General features: G+C 40.1%; 1 non-coding gene across 1 annotated transcript; it reads left to right on the top strand.

The window, feature by feature from the left end:
- Positions 1-209: 209 nt before the first annotated feature.
- Positions 210-316, top strand: LOC136156618 (U6 spliceosomal RNA). Its single transcript, XR_010661111.1, has one exon. It is a non-coding gene; the product is annotated as a U6 spliceosomal RNA (small nuclear RNA).
- The last annotated feature ends 11,666 nt before the right edge of the window (positions 317-11,982 follow it).

Here is an 11,982-nt window from a genome sequence, read left to right as displayed (position 1 = left end):
AGTCAATCCTAAAGGAAATCAACCCTGAACATTCATTAGAAGGATTGGTGCTAAAGTTGAAGTTTCTATATTTTGGCCACTTGATGCAAAGAGTCAACTCATTGGAAAAGACCCTGATGCTAGAAAGATTGAGGGCAGGAGGAAAAGAGAATGACAAAGGATGAGATGGTTAGACGGTATCGCTGACTCAATGTACAAGAGTTTGAGCAGTGCTCTCTTCGGTAGCACATATACTAAAATTGGAACGATACAGAGAAGATTAGCATGGCCCCTGCGCAAGGACGACACGCAAATTCGTGAAGCGTTCCATATTTTTTTACAGCATACTAACACATAAATATGGAATTTAGAAAGATGGTAATGATAACCCTGTATGCAAAACAGAAAAAGAGACACAGATGTACAGAACAGACTTTTGGACTCTGTGGGAGAAGGTGAGGGTGGGATGTTTCGAAAGAACAGCATGTATATTATCTATGGTGAAACAGATCACCGGCCCAGGTGGGATGCATGAGACAGGTGCTCGGGCCTGGTGCACTGGGAGGACCCAGGGGAATTGGGGGGGGGGGGGGAGGTGGGAGGGGGAATCAGGATGGGGAATACATGTAACTCTATGGCTGATTCATGTCAATGTATGACAAAACTCACTGCAATGTTGTGAACTAATTAGCCTCCAACTAATAAAAATAATTGAAAAAAAAATAAAAATAAAATAAAATAAAAGAGTTTGAGCAAATTCCAGGAGATAGTAAAGGACAGGGAAGCCTGGCATGCTGCAGTCCATGGGATCGCAAGAAGTTGGATATGACCGAGAGACTGAACAACAACTGCGGCTTGTGGGATCTTAGTTCCCTTACCAGGGATTGATCTTGGGCCCCCAGCAGTGGAATCATGGAATCTTAACCATTGGACTGCCAGAGAATTCCCTAAGCAATCCCTTTGAACTAAGAATGTGTTACAGGTAAATAATGACTCCTCCAAAAATGTCCATGACCTAATTCCCAGAACCTGTGAATATGTTAGGTCACAAGGCCAAGGAGAATTAAGGTTGTTGATCCAATGACCTTGCAGTGGGGAAAATCTCCTGAACTATTTAGGTGGACTCAATGCAATTTCAAGAATTGCTGTAAGTAAATGAGAGAGAGAGAGAAAAGGGGAGAATAAGATATGGAACATAAGAATTCAGCCTGATATCACTGTCTTTGAAGATGGAGGAAACAGTCATGAACCAAGGATTACAGACAGGCTCTAGAAGTTGGACTTAGAAATGAATTCTCCCTTAGTACCTCCTTAAAGAACACAAACTCACTGTGATTTTAGCCTTGTGAGACCTATTACAGACTTCTGACCTCATAAACTATTAGGTAATGCATTTATGTGGTTCTAGACCACTCACCTAGAGCCAGATATCCTGGGATGTGAAGTCAAGTGAGCCTTAGAAAGCATCATTACGAAAAAAGCTAGTGGAGGTGACGGAATTCCAGTTGAGCTATTTCAAATCCTGAAAGATGATGCTATGAAAGTGCTGTACTCAATATGCCAGCAAATTTGGAAAACTCAGCAGTGGCCACAGGACTGGAAGAGGTCAGTTTTCATTCCAATCCCAAAGAATGCTCAATCGTACAATTGCACTCATCTCACACGCTAGTAAAGTAATGCTCAAAATTCTCCAAGCCAGGCTTCAGCAATACGTGAACCGCAAACTTCCAGATGTTCAAGCTGGTTTTAGAAAAGGCAGAGGAACCAGAGATCAAATTGCCAACATCTGATGGATCATCAGAAAAGCAAGAGAGTTCCAGAAAAACATATATTTCTGCTTTATTGACTATGCCAAAGCCTTTGACTCTGTGGATCACAATAAACTGTGGAAAATTCTGAAAGAGATGGGAATACCAGACCACCTGACCTGCCTCTTGAGAAACCTATATGCAGATCAGGAAGCAACAGTTAGAACTGGACATGGAACAACAGACTGGTTCCAAATAGGAAAAGGAGTACGTCAAAGCTGTATATTGTCGCCCTGCTTATTTAACTTATATGCAGAGTACATCAAGAGAAACGCTGGGCTGGAAGAAGCACAAGCTGGAGTCAAGATTGCTGGGAGAAATATCAATAACCTCAGATATGCAGATGATACCACCATTATGGCAGAAAGTGAAGGAGAACTAAAGAGCCTCTTGATGAAAGTGAAAGAGGAGAGTGAAGAAATTGGCTTAAAGCTCAACATTCAGAAAACTAAGATCATGTCCTCTGGTCCCATCACTTCAAGGGAAGTACATGGGGAAACAGTGGAAAGAGTGAGAGACTTTATTTTGGGGGCTCCAAAATCACTGCAGATGGTGAGTGCAGCCATGAAATTAAAAGATGCTTACTCCTTGGAAGGAAAGTTACCAACAACCTAGATAGCATATTTAAAAGAGACATTACTTTGCCAGCAAAGGTCCATCTAGACAAGGCTATGGTTTTTGCAGTAGTCATGTATGGATGTGAGAGTTGGACAGTGAAGAAAGCTGAGCACCGAAGAATTGATGCTTTTGAACTGTGGTGTTGGAGAAGACTCTTGAGAGTCCCTTGAACTGCAAGGAGATCCAACCAGTTCATCCTAAAGGACATCAGTCCTGGGTGTTCACTGGAAGGCTGATGCTGAAGCTGAAACTCCAGTACTTTGGCCATCTCATGCGAAGAGTTGACTCATTGGAAAAGACCCTGATGCTGGGAGGGATTGAAGGTGGGAGGAGAAGGGGACGACAGAGGATGAGATGGTTGGATAGCATCACTGACTCGATGGACATGGGTTTGAGTAAACTCCGGGAGTTGGTGATGGACAGGGAGGCCTGGCATGATGCAATTCACAGGGTCACTAAGAGTGGGACACAACTGAGTGACTGAACTGAACTGAACTGAAGCTACTAGGTTTCTGGTAACTTGTTTTACCAGCAATAGAAAAACTAATACATAGGGCAAAAATAAGGAACTATGACCACCCACTCCCAATAGCCATTTTCTGCACTGTATGTGACTACCATATAGTGGTCCCTTGGGCTGCAAAGAGATCAAACCAGTTATTCCTAAAGGAAATCAATCCCGAATATTGATTGGAAGGACTGATGCTGAAGGTGAAGTGCCAATACTTTGGCCCCCTGATGCGAAGAGCTGACTCACTGGAAAAGACCCTGGTGCTGGAAAAGATTGAAGGCAGGAGGAGAAGGGGATGACAGAGAATGAGATGATTGGATGGCATCACTGACTCAATGGACATGAGTTTGAGCAAGCTCATGGAGATGATGAAGGAGAGGGAAACCTGGCATGCTGCAGTCCATGGGGTTGCAAAGAGTTGGACATGAATAAGCTACTGAACAACAGCAACAAATGTGACCAGCATAATAGCATCACCCAGGCTCCCTTGCCTCTGGCTTCTGGAATTTCAGACAGTAAGTGGAGAGAGGTGTCAGGATAGTGAGCCTATTTCTTCCCCAACTCTTTCTACTTCAATGCCATGGTTCCGTGCAGTATTTCTGCCCTCCTAGACCACAGTTCCTATAGGCAGCTCTCATCCACAGTAAAATCAACCAGGTTCTGGTTACACTATTTCCTCTCTTTGCCCCTTAACCTGGTAAATTTTACCTCTTAACAATAACTGAAATATCTGAAGTCATTTGAATGGTCAGTGATGAATCTGTAGGTGATCTAAAATTCTGAACTTCTGCTCTACTTCTCTCATAACATCAGGTCTTCTTTCAAAAAAAATTAAGCCTTTCCTGGCAAATGCTACAACCTTACATCAATTTGGGGCAATCCCCAGCTGTCGGGTTAGCAACAGGGCACAGAAACACTCAATATTAAATCTCTTGTTTCTGTCTTAAAAAAAAAAAAAAATTAGCTTAACACTCCCATTAGTAAAACTTCACATGCTACATAAATAAAAATAAGAGGGTTTATGCCTTTTTTATTGCCTACAGAATGCCAGGGGAGGTTTTATTTAAGAGCAACTAATGTGAATGTGAGAATTATTATCAAAGAAAACCCTACTGCTTTAAAATGCTTCTTTTAAGTATTTTCTAGCTGTTTTGAAACCTTTAAATTTTCTTTTTTACGCAAAATGCAATGTTTCAATTACTTAAACTTCACTACATAAGTGTCCACAATGGAACTAATAGACAAGGGCACTCAGTTTGCTGTGTACTTTATTAAACCAATTAAAGAATTTATGGAGAGAAGAAATCAAGTTAACTACCATAGGAAAGAAAAAGGAAAACAAAGTCTTTTGTACTTGATCCAACGCCTGCATCGTTTCACAGGTGCCCCACTAACATGATGTCATTTTGATTAGGGCAACCTCTCTCCCACAAAGACAAATGAAAGAGCTCCTTTTAAAATAACCCTTGCACCTCACACAGATGGTCACATCTAAAATAAACCTCCAGGCTGCACCTCAGAAAGAATTTTCTAAAGAAACATTCTTTTAGGGCTGCCAGAGGGGAAAACAGTGATGCCGTATGTGCTGACAGCATTACTGAAGAATCATGGAGAATAGTTTTTCTGCTCTGATTAGAATGAAAGGTATGGTATCTGACTAGTTTTGTCTTCAAGAAGATGCCCTGTCTTGGAGTTTAGGACCTTTGAGCTTGTGCCATCACCCTTCCATTTCACCTTACTACCCCCATCCTCACCACCCTCACCTCATCCGCATCCCATTCTCCTTGCTTGGCCCTTGCAATAAACATTTCTTTGCTCAAAAACAAGCAAACAAAAAACCTCTTAATTCTTTAAAATTGGTTTTTGAAAGTACAAATTCAGATTCCTTTTTTGATGCCCTTTGATTTAGCCTTTAGGGTCACCATCTTCTGTTGTTGTTGTTGCCGTTTAGTCACTAAGTCGTGTCTGACTCTGCAACCCCAAGGACTGTAGCCCACCAGGCTCCTCTGTCCATGGAATTTCCCAGGCAAGAATACTGGAGTGGGTAGCCATTTCCTTCTCCAGGGGATCTTCCTGACCCAGAGATCGAACCAGGGTCTCCTGCTTGGCAGACGGATCCTCTACCAGTGAGCCACCACCTAGCCTTCAGGGTCACTTGATCTTCTGTTAACGGCCTCCAGAACTCTCTACAGGTCAGCACCCTGTAGCCACTCCTCTAACCCTGACACTCATTGCAACACTCGGGTCCACAAAATTTTTATCACCACTTTGCCTCTCGTTTTGAGATCCTCCCATAGCAGATCACTTTGGCTGGGCACCTAACCCGCTTCAGAGCTCTACTACTGTCACGGCTGGGTGGGGCTTTCTCTGCTCTTCCGCTTGGAGCATTGCTTTATAGGCTACCAAGGAGACCATCTGTTTCACACTTTTAACTGCCTATTAAATGTTCTCAGCTTTCTGTTATTTCCTTTCAGAGCATCCGTTGAAGCTAACAATGGCCATCCAATTCCATTTTTCTTATGGTTACTACTTTCCCACATTTCTCAAATACTGGAAACATCTCTTGAACTAATGCATTTTCTTCCAGTACTATACCACTCCAATTTACCTCCAGGGAAAGTTCTAACAATTGCACTGTTTTCCATCACATTTCTTGGACTATTTGCCCTTCAGCTGTCAGCAGTTTTGGAGTTGCCAGGACCAACTAAGGGTGAGTGAAATAACCTCAATATCCCATTCTTACATTTGCTCTTTTGGACCACTCTGGTACCATCTGCCACAGGTAGGTTTTCCCAGAAGCCAATTCTGAGGCAGAGATTAGAACTTAGGGGGTTTATTAGGACATATTCTTGCATGCAATGGGCTTCCCTGGTGGCTCAGTGGTAAAGAATCCACCTGTCAATGCAGGAGACATGGGTTTAATCCCTGGCTCAGGAAGATCCCTGTGGGCTACAATCCACAAGGTCAAAAAAGAGTTGGACATGACTTAGTAAGTAAACAACAACCCTTGCATTCAACACTGAGAAGGGGAAGGGATGAAAGCAGGAGTGGTCAGAGACAGAAGTGAAGATTTAATGTGATCTCAGTGGAATGCCTCGGCTGACCACGTGAGGAATTCTGAAGCTGGACTGACCCTTCTGAGTACCCCATATTCGTCTATAAGTCTTTTGCTTTGAGCTGCCCTAGAAACAGGGTGCAAACTTGGTTGAGGAGGACTGACAGCTGAGGGTGACTCTATATGCAGGTGATACTCCCAGCAGCTGAACTGATAAATCCTTTAGTCCTAAGGAGAGCTGTGGATTGCAAATCATAATCCTCTTCCTTGTGATTTAAAACTTTTACCAATATGTAAGGGCTCCATAACTCTAGTAATGCTTTTCCTTTAAGTCTGGATGTGAATAAAAGCATGCAAGCCATCAAAGACTTGTTTAGTAGATTTTACACCACTTTGTTATTGAGTCACTTTCTGAAATAGAATTTTTGTAATGTTTAAATATGAATGATTTTTATATCAGTTAAAGAAAAAAAAACAACTTTAAAGAATACAGGATATACGGCTTCCCTAGTGGTGGTAGTGGTAAAGAACCTGCCTGCCAATGCAGGAGATGTAAGAGACATGGATTTGATCCCTAGGTCAGGAAGAGCTCCTGGAGGAGGACATGGCAACCTACTCCAGTATTCTTGCCTGGAGAAACCCCATGGACAGAGGAACCTGGAAAGCTATAGTCCATGGGCTCACAAAGAATCAGACATGACTGAAAAACTGAGCAAAAAGAAGACAGGATATAGGAACGAAGATGTGGGGGGAAAACTATTTCACATTCTTTTAAAGAACATTATTTTTAAAGAAAAATAATAAAGATGAGAGACCAAAGTCAGGCTCTGAGAGGAAGTTCTGCTAAGCAGGGAGTCAGAGGCAACCCGGTCAAAACTGGGCCCCAAAAGGAGGACAGGAAGTGGTAGACAGGGCTTTCAAAGCCAGACCATCATTTCTCTCCCACATTAAAAAAAGCAAGGCCTGTGAAAGTTGCTGATTGGCTGGAGTCACCTGAGTTTGCAGCTTGGATGGCTCTGAGCTAGCTGGAGGAGGCAAGTGGGAGTATGTCTCAGATTATGGATTCCAGCTGCCTTACACTTATTATCTGAATGACTTAAGTTGCTCAACATCATAAGTATAATGGGTATAATCATCATTACCTCTCCAGGGTGAGCAGAAGAATAAATGAATGGTATATGTAAAGCAAATGCCAAATATTTACTAAAATTTTTTTCTATTCTTTAAACTCCATAGCTTTGGATAATTTGTTTTCTGACCCTATATTTTTTTCTAATTCATGTCTTTCCACTTTTCTGCATCAACACTCTTTGCCATATTGTTGCCTACATACAACCCTTGTGTGTGTGTTCTCAGTCATGTTTAACTCTTTGCGACCCCATGGACTGTAGAATTCCAGGCTCCTCTGTCCATGGCATTCTCCAGGCAAGAATACTGGAGCAGGTTGCCATTTCCTCCTCTAGGGGATCTTCCCAGACCAGGAGTAGAACCCACATCTCTACATCTCCTGTATCGAAGGCAGACTCTTTACCACTGAGCCACCTGGGAAACCCCACATATAACCCTTACACATGTCTTTAGTTTTCACAACCCCATGCTCTGGTTTGTGACTTTTAAAAAAGTAGTGCCTGTTTATGTGCTGGTACTGTGTTACACTAATATATTAGCCCATTTAATCCTAATAAATATTATTACAGATTAGAGAATTGATGTTTCAAATGTTGAGAAACTTTAAATGCATTACCATCCATCACCATGAAAATGGTACTTTTATTTTTCCCATTTACAGACAAAAAAATCTTAAAGAGGTTAAAAAAGTGATGAGTGGTGGTTTCAACAATTTAGGTCAGCTTGCTTCAACAATGACAGAAAAGAATAAAACACTGCCATTTGCAGCAACAAGGATGGACCTAGAGAACATCACACTTAGTGAAATAAGTCAGAGAAAGACAAATACTATATCATATCACTTATATGTGGAACCTAAAAAATAACAAAAGTTAATGTACATACAAAACAGAAATAGACTCACAGACATAGAAAATATTCCCGGGTGGTTGGGGGGGTGGGGGAATGAGGAAAAGTAGAAGGTATGGTAATAGTTTATAAATAAAACAGACAATTTTGAAAGCAAAAAACCTGAGGGCCTTATAATGAAGAAAAAGAAGTGAGGGTCTTATCCTAAATACCAAGATAGTATAAAGCTACAGTAATTTGGATGATGTAGTATTGCCATAGAAATAGGAAATGAGCCAATGGAACAGAATACAGAGCCCAGATAATGGACCCTTTTATCCAGAGGAATAGATGATATGGTTGATATAGATCTGAATTATTAGGAAAAGAGACATATCCTACAGTAAGTCCTGTTGGGGAGAAATAAAGTTAGATCCCTACTTCATTCTACAAGAAAAATACAAAAATAAATTTCAAGTGATGAAAGATCTAAATGTGAAAAACTGAAAATGTGTGTAAGAAAACAGAATATCTTTTTGACCTGAGAGTAGAAAATAGAATTTTCTTAATGCCAAAAAGCACAAATAATTTGAGGAAAAAAAGTGATAAATACATTCACATTTGTACCCAAGCCTGCAAAATTAACCACTTAAAATAAAATATCAAGTACAATTTTTCACCTATCAGAAAATCTTTCAAGTAAGATTCTGACATGGTTTGTGGAAGTTTTCATAAATCACTTAATCGAAACTTTATAAAAATTTCATATTCAATTCTTTTAAATCCATCATACTTTGTGATAAGTGTAGTAGAAGCCCACCAATATTTCCTTTCAAATGAAGGAAGCTATAGAGTAAGACAAATAGTATGATGATTTTTTGATGACTTGTGACCTGGATACTTTTCTCTTTTTTCCTGTGAAGAGAACATGTGAAAAGAGATTTATCTCCAAAAGAGATCATCTCTTCATGAAAATTTGAACTCACCGAAGTAGCTGGCAGCCAAAGAATCAGGCTAGAAAACCTAAGGATAGAGAATTGTGGTCTTCCTGAGTTCTTTTAGAACTTGTAACGTGAAAGTGTTAGTCACTCAGTCATGTCTGAATCTTTGTACCCCATGGACTGTGGCCTACCAGTCTCCTCTGTCCGAGGAATTCTCCCGGCAAGAATACTGGAGTAGGTTGCCTTGCCCTCCTCCAAAGGATCTTCCCGACCCAGGGATCAAACCGGCATCTCTTCTGTCTCTAGCATTGGCAGGTGGATTCTTTACCACTGAGCCATCTGGGAAGCCATGTGGAATGAAATTTGCCAAATTTTGAAATTACCAAAAAAAAAAAAAATAGTGTTTTCTGTTTCAACTATAAATAATCTAAAGAAAGAAAATGGTATTCAGTTAAAAAAAATTAAAAGCAATAAACAGTAGAAATACGTGGGAATAAATTTAACAAAAAAAGCACAAATCCTATATGAAGAAAATTATTAAAATTTATGAACTTATGGAATAACACACCATGTTCACAGATGGGAAGAAAACATATGAAAAAGATTAAATTTCCCCAAGTTAATAAATAATTTTAATGTCATTCTAATTGGACTTTCAATGGAAATTTTTTGTCCCTTTATGTTGGGAGATGAGTGGAGTGGCAGTGGGTGTTTTCATAAAATGATCTTAAAGTTTACAGGAAGGATAAACCATCTGATGAAAGCTAATAAATTTAAATTATCTATGAAAACAAGAGTATGGGTTAGTACTAATTGTGACTCAAATGGTAAAGAATCTGCCCGCAATGCAAAAGACCCAGGTTCAACCCCTGGGTCAGGAAGATCCCTTGGAGATGGGAATTGCAACCCACTCCAGTATTCTTGCCTACAGAATTCCAGGGACAGAGAGCCTGGTGGGATACTATCTGTGGGGTCACAAAGAGTTGGACACAACTGAGTGACTGACATCCATTCAGTCAGTTTTAAAAGCTCAAGATTTTTTAAAATGTCAAAATTTAGGGCAGGTTATATAGAGGAATAGCTTCTGTAAAGGAAAACATAAATCCTGGTTTCCACTCCTTCCCTCTACTCTCTATACCTGCTTCTCTCTGACTTCTCCAGTTTTAAAGATACCACCATGAACCCAAACATAATCCAGATGAAACCCAAATCTATGATTTTACAATTTTCAATACCACCACCCTGGACTAAACCATTCTCATCTCTCATCTTGGACTCTTGAAAAAACCTTCCACATGTCTTGCAGCTTTCACTTTGGTCTCCTGAAAGCAAAGTATCAATAGTACTTCAAAAATATCTTGGGTTTCCCAAAGTACTCAAATCAAAATCTGAACTCCCCACTTCTCCAAAGTTCTACAGAGTTGGTTCCAGCCACAGAAGTAAACTCTTTTATACCACTCTCTGTTGTTACCCTCTATGCTCCAGCAACAATGGCCTTCTTCCAGTATTTTAAACAAACCAAACTCGTTTCAGTCATAGAAACTTCTCATCTGTGGGTCTCTAGGTCTACCAAGCTTTTGCCCTGATTAGCACATGGCGGTGCTATAAGCAATTCCTCCTCAATATATATCCCTTGACCACCTTTCAAAGCATCCTGTTTTTAAATATCTGCAAGGGTCTTTCTTTTGTGTATTTATTTGTTTGGTCTATATTTATTCCCACATGAGAATGTAAGCTCCAAGAATAACCAACGTGTCTACCTTATCTCTTCAGTACCAGGCACAGTGCCGGACAAACAGCAGGTCCTTTGACAAATACTTGTTAAATCAAAGAACAAATGCTTGACCAAAGTTTTATGTCTGAGTGTTTTACTAAGAAAATGCTGAACCTCCAGAAACAGGTTTGCTTTGAAAGATCTTTGAAGGAATGTGCCATATGTGTCACATACATAGGCCTTTATTATTTCAAAAAGGAGACACTTCGATAGCCTAATTTCAGGAATATTTTTAAAATCTAAATGAAAACACAAATGCCTTGCCTTCCTTATATCTGAAGTCACCATCATCAAATATAGATTGACTGCCTTCATCTCTCAAATGTCAAGAGACTGATTAGCAGCATCTAACATCTTGACTGTAGAGACCATGCTCACTGTGCTATAATGATTCATATAAATTAGCTGCCACATACTGTAAGGGAGACATTAATTTCCCACCACCTATTTCTAAGATAAAGCACTAAGTCCTAAATTCACCCTCAATGAGGTTATCAGTCATCCACAAAGCTTGATGTCAATGAAAAGGCCTCATTTGATATTGACATACATCTTAGCTTGGGGCAAATAGGAGAGCAGCATCATGATGAACTAGATGAATAATGGATCACACTGTGAATAGTCACTGTGGAATGCTTACTGCCACCAACTGGGTCACTTGGTAACATTCACTGTCTTCTTCCTGACTTGTAGGATTTCTGATTTAAACAGAATTTCCCCATCCCTAAAGATTTCCCTGAATTTCCCTGAGGCTGGCTGGCCTTAGTTATCCATTAAGATTATCCCTCATCTTTAAAATGGAAAACCAACAAGGACCTACTGTATAGCACATGGAACTATGCTCAATGTTATGCGCAGCCTGTATGGGAGGGGAGTTTGGGGGAGAATGGATACCTGTGTGTATGTGTGTATGTGTGTGTGTGTGTATATATATATATATATATATATATATATATATATGGCTGAGTACCTTTGGTGTTCACCTGAAATTATCACAACATTGTTAATCAGCTATACCCTTATAACAAATAAACTTAAAAAAAAAAAAAAGTATCCTTCAGGCTTATCTTTTCAACACAACATGAAGGTCTAATCGTTACCTGTGAACTAAATGACAATTATTTGACAAAGACATGGCAACTATTGGTAAAACATGAGGGAATGTTGGCCCTGTTTATGGCCCAAATTGTAACTTCCCTCAAAATCTGTATGTTGAAGTACAAATATGATTATATTTGGAGGTAGACACTTTAAAGAGGTAACTTGGGTTAAATGACATCATAGAGGTGGGGCCTAATCCAACAGGATTGGTGTCCTTAAAAGGAGAGAGAGAGAGAGAG

The sequence above is a fragment of the Muntiacus reevesi genome, chromosome 1 (assembly GCF_963930625.1).
Source record: "Muntiacus reevesi chromosome 1, mMunRee1.1, whole genome shotgun sequence".
Lineage (NCBI taxonomy): Eukaryota > Metazoa > Chordata > Mammalia > Artiodactyla > Cervidae > Muntiacus > Muntiacus reevesi.
Note: the sequence above shows the minus strand (reverse complement) of the source record. Positions and strands in the feature narration are given on the sequence as shown.